Below are 6,000 nucleotides of genomic sequence, written 5' to 3' on the forward strand. Positions count from 1 at the left end.
AGAGACTACTTTTGTATGGAGTTAATTTACTGTCGGACCACAGACGGTCGCGAGGATTTAAATCCCAAATAGTGAAACTTTCGCTTTCTAAGTTAGTAGACTAACAGTTTACAGGTGATGAAGAAACATAATGTGCTAATCCTCCTCGACAAATCAAAATCAATCCTAAGTGCATCCAACCAAATGAAAGTGAAGCGTCACATCTTTCAGCAGCTTACCTCTATCTGGCTCTAATTGATTGCTTTCATTTCATATTTGTTATCCTTTTCTAAGTTGCAATTTGCAATCTAAAAAAAACTTTTATACGCATAATAACTTCACTTCTTGAAAGTAGAAAGTTTTCCAAGAAATGATAACGGTCGAAGTATCCGCGGCCACGCCTTCTAAACAGTATGTCCTTAAGTAAGGTGAATATATTATGTTCTTGCCTTTCCAGCGAGTGAGCAGACTTTCAGACTTGGGTCAAGGTTGAAAGAATGGCGACTCATTTCGTACATAGGTACATTCAACAAATCAATATTATTTACATCAAGTAGGTACTGCAAAATTTTAATACAGAGAGCCATAAGGTTAAGTACCTTCTTAACCTTACCACAATACCTACCTGTGGATACCTATCCACAAAGATAATGTGAAATGTATGAAGAAAACCCCCTGCGTGTTAGTGTGTCAGCTTAAATTATAATCCTTTTCAACCACCGATTTTGAGTTGGCCGATAGTTGTGCCCGATTTTAAATTGTATAAAGAATCGGCCAAATCGAATCGGTGTGTGCGCACTTCCATACATGCCCATACTGATCAACTATCCGACTAAACTATCGGCCGATAAAAAATCGATGGTTTTCGCCTATGCTTACTCGTCGTGTTATATTAAACTCACCTACTAAGTTTTAGATGTACCTAAGTTGTTTTTGTTTACGAGCACTTAATTACATTTATTTTATTAACCAGCTTAACTAGAACTAAAAGTGGTCTCTGTCATATTCGTCTTAAATGCTACGATGTCCAAATCGTACTTATTTTTATTTTTATTTCTGTAATGCTTTTTTCTAACTACGAGGGAAGGTCAAGGTTTTCATAAGTCCGTATTTCAGTTTAGTTTTAACATTTAATTTAAATTTGTTTATACCAAGGGCGGTCATGCTTACCATAATAGACATAGCTACAGAAAGGTCACGCTTAGATCTGTTACCTATGTATTTAAAAGAAATACTGCAGCAACACTAATGGACAAAAGTTTAAAAGTCCGCTGACAAGACCTAGGAAGAAAAAGACTTTAAAAATAATAGCTTTATGTACTTCAAATTCTGGAAACCTCGCTGGTGTTGTTACATCATCATTCAGGTTAATTTAGATACTTATAAAAGTGAACTTTTTTCGCGACCGAGTTGCATCAGCAAATCTTTATTGAGAGTTGCCATTCGCAAAATATGCCCATTAAAACCTCCGCGTCTACCCCCAGGCCCACTATTGGGCTTTAAATCGCAATAAGAGCGAACCTGCTGCCCTTCTTTACAACGAAGCGGCCGTCAAAGGTCGGCTGTATTAGGAAAAATCATCAATCTTGTTGGGAAACATTTTTCACGCAGCCTACACCTATTAGGAAAACGTATTGATGCGTGCTAGCGTTTTGGCAAATCATTTTCTGCTTTAAACTATACACGCTATGGGCAAAAAACATTAATATGTAATAGATAAAAGAGGAGTATTGCGGTTCATATTAAAACTAATGCCAATCAGTATTTTATTGATGAAAATCTACTTACTCGAAATTAAATAATACCCGGTAAGTATACATCTTACATACATACGACGTCACATAAATCAAGGTGAGCACTGCGACACCTTGTGTAGTTGTTCTAACAATGCTAGTAGTATTCAGATTCAGTGCATACCTACCTACATTAGATTACAGTCAGTTAAGAAAGGCATTTACCATAGAAGTTCTTGGAGTGAAAAGAACATAGGTACCTACGACCTACATGATTAGCTTCAATCGCCAAGCGAAACTAAAATTGTAGGTAAAAATGATTGTTTTTCATATTATGACATGAAGAAAATTAACAAAATTACCTACCGAAACTACTTTGTCTATTAAAAATACCTGTAGAGGTATTTGTAGAAATGTTGCTTAAATTGGGAAAACCATTCGTAGTGAGCGAGTTTAAACTTAACTATCTCTATTTCAGTTTAATTACAGGTAACACCCACTTAAAAGTCTTTTTATGTAAGTCAGCAACGAAAACTTTGAATGGACATGGCGCACAATTTTTGTTGAAGATGCCAAAAAATACTACAAAAAATTAGAATGAATACTGTATTTTTACTTTTTTGATATCTTTAAAAATGACTGAAATATTCAAGCTCAAAGTGCCCTCTTCCGCTAGGAGCGATTTTCCGCGCGGATTTTGAAAATGTGACGTAGTAACATGAAAAGCTGCATGTAAGATATTATCTGTGTACAATGGTTAGAATGGTTAGTAGGGGAGCCGAAGCGGGGATTTCGGGACTTACTAAAGAGTGGCAGACTAACATACAAGGAAATACTTTGTACCTGGTTGATTACCTTTAAGTATGAATTTTTGATATAAAACGGCATTAGTTCTTATGCCTCTCACCCAAAAAATACCTCAATTAAGCCCAAATTTGAGACCGCAGCCAAACTTTGAGTGACGATGGAAACTAGCCTAGATGGAGGACACATGAAATTGAACTTCTGCTTCTTCATTGATAAAGACTTATCATTTACCATACCGACGATTTAAATAAATGCGAGTCTTGCTGCGACGCGATACAGTGGAATTCAGCTCGCACAGCACTACGTACCTACAATTTTATTCACCTACAAGTTTTGTCTCTTTCTATCGCGTGCCTCTGAACTCTTCTTACGCTGTTAGGGTTGCTGTCTAGTGAAAAAATAATTAATCTACTTATTTGTAATGAGGTACGTATGTAGGTAAGTAAAAATAACATTTCAAATATACCTAATTAGGATTAAAAAAACTTGTTCTATTACAATGTCTTCATTCATACCTACCTATTTTAACATAAGACAGATAAATTAAACATACTATTACAGAAAAATAAAGAATCCTATACTATCCTAAGAATTTTATTATTGATTACCTACATGGCCAACATACCTTTCAGCATCTTTGGGAAGCGAGAAAAAAAGATAAATCCGGTAATTTCTCTTCGAATTTAAACACCCGAACGCCGCACAATATTTCTTTCTCTTTATGTCCATTTTTAAATAATACTTCGATCATAGAATTATAATCATACTAAAACGCAAGCCAGCGTCCTGACGGGCGAGCGCGTGACACTCGACTGATATAATACCCGCCGCCGCGGCGGGGCGCTTCGCTGTAGGTAATTATCGGATGTACCGCGCGGAGTGAGCCAGGCCTGATTCTACGTACAGCGAGTGGGCATACCCATGAGTCATTACTAGCGTAACACGTGCTAGTGGACGTTGTGTGAAACCTATTTTAAATCTACTAGCATTGTCCTTCCTAGCGATATGACCTAAAATGTGCTATTTGAACTTACTGTGTTCCTTGTGATTACCACTCGGGACGACTTGAAAAGGTTTTGAAAAGTCGAATTTCTCGCAGAATTCCTAAAGTGCCCGAGCACCAATGCTTAGACCATTTATTAAGTGTTGCACGAATCTTATTCTAATTTTATCTGTAAGTTACACTACAACTTTCTGTGTAAGTTATCTTAATTTCATTCTTCTTCCATTTACATTTTTGACCAGTAGACTTAACGACAAGTAGAATCAGGAAAAAAAAATATTGGCTTTTATGTGACTACGAATTCAATTTCGACGCGCTACTTATGGTGCAAGATTTAACTTAATAAGTCGGCGCAGGGTGATGCGCTCATGCGCTGGCGAAATCCAGATGTATAAATGATTGACTGCTTACTGAGTTAACTCACAGTATAATAATTAATAGTACTGCTAAGTACCCATGTCTACTTGGGTTGCTATGGCCCAAAGCTATACCCAAATTGCTACCTCACGCTGTCACGCAATTTCCTGCCTTAGCAGACGGATCGAGGGTTTCCTGCTGCGGTCATGATGGATGGCCTGCTTCGATTGTCACCGTCAACTGCCTACTTTACAAAATAAACCTTATTATAACGCTTTACCTTCTATTACCAACCTACATAATAAAAAAGTCATAAAACTCATTTATTTTTGCAAATAGGCTTTTAAAAAGCAGTTTTACACGTCCCAGTATTAACCCTACCACTGCTTCGGGACAATAAATGGACCAGTGCTGAGAAAAAGCAGCACAAGAAACTCAGTCAGTCACCACCATGTTACTTAATGTTACTACCTACATATGTACGCTCGTAAGTATTGAGTGGCAGGAAAATCTTGCACAGCTATTTCGCTGAGCTGAGACTAGAAGTTTTAACATATTATCATGCTGAATTAACTAATTGCATTTCATTTTTAATGTTATTTATACATACCTATTGTGTTTAATAATATTAAACTTTTCCGAAATACGAGTACCTAGTGTCAGGATCTTTTTGTTAGGCTTATTTACACCTCCGTCTCTGCCCTTTGCTCTAAACTACCATACAACAAACAAACCTAAATATCGGCTTCTATCTTACTTACAATGGAGGTCAGTATTCACGTTGCGTAACGTAAATCGTTGGCGAAAAGGAAACTTCTTTCTAAAACGGAGTTTTCCTTTGTCGTTGAGGGGCTGCTTGTGTTGCGATATAAAGCTTTATCCATAAATATGACTAGTTTTATTTAAATAACTGTTATTACCTTGCATAAAATGATACTAAACTAGTCTAGGTACCTACTTATATTTTTACGTTTTCACGTCTAAATCGTTTAAATAAATAACTGTAACTAGGTTAGGGAGATGAAGATTCGTCGTAGGAAGAGCGACAAAGGCTTCAAAGCTGAATCCGTCTTTTCTAATTTCTGTTTTACCAAAGCTTGACGAGAAGAACATAATATTATGGCATTAAATTCGCCTAATGTACCGTAAAGTTGTGCAATAGTAGATAAACTCAGTGTTCTTTATAAACATGTACCTAAGCTGTAAATATATGAAACTAGCGGCCGCCTGCGACTTCGTACGCGTTTTACCCCTTTAGAGGTGGAGTTTCGAAAATCCATTCTTAGTGAGCACCTACGGTCTAAACTTTAGTTAGAGGAACCCCCAGTTGTAGTTTCTGAGATTTCGTGATGAGTGAGTTAGTCAATCAGTGACCTTTTGCTTTTATAGATACAGATATATAGATGACGAATCACGATTAATCCGATATCGCAGCCAACCACAAAGCGCCAATGTCGTACCTACTACGAGTACACCCTGTATACCCTGAACAGAGCGAACTCAGCTCAACTCCGTAATTGCCTCTCTCGTTATAATACTCGCAAAATGAAACCTTTCCGCGGGAGGTCAGCTAGAAATGCCACACAGACATTTTCCTGACGTTTTTTACGCGAAAATTAAAGGGCGACCGCGTTTATTTGATTTTAAAAACAAGTTCTTGATGCTTTATGAGGGTTTTCGTATCACAAAAACTGCGTGGATGGATTCTCTATTTACCTATGTAAAAGGAGTTCGTTATTATCACACACACTCGGGCCAGTAGAACATTGTAACATCAGCATCTGAGCACATTTTCCTAGTCAGATCTGTAATGACATTGCTATAGCTATACCTATCTGATGCCTACTCCAGTGGTGCTATTACCAGTATGAATATTTATTCTTTTTTTATTTGTAAATCTTAAAAAATCGCCATATAAATACTTGTGGCGACATCTATCAACACGCCACTACAGTCATCAACCGACAGATGGCGCTGACACCTACCTTACTATGGCACACGCCACCGCGCCTACAAACCTGCATCGCGGTGACAAAGTTTTTTTCCTAACTAAGTATAAATAGAAAACTGAGATGATTATAATTGGACCTTGGTCCCCGAGCACAGCACCCGCTCGGAAGG

The sequence above is a fragment of the Ostrinia furnacalis genome, unplaced genomic scaffold, assembly GCF_004193835.3.
Source record: "Ostrinia furnacalis isolate ACB-3 unplaced genomic scaffold, ASM419383v2 OfSCF1406, whole genome shotgun sequence".
NCBI lineage: Eukaryota > Metazoa > Arthropoda > Insecta > Lepidoptera > Crambidae > Ostrinia > Ostrinia furnacalis.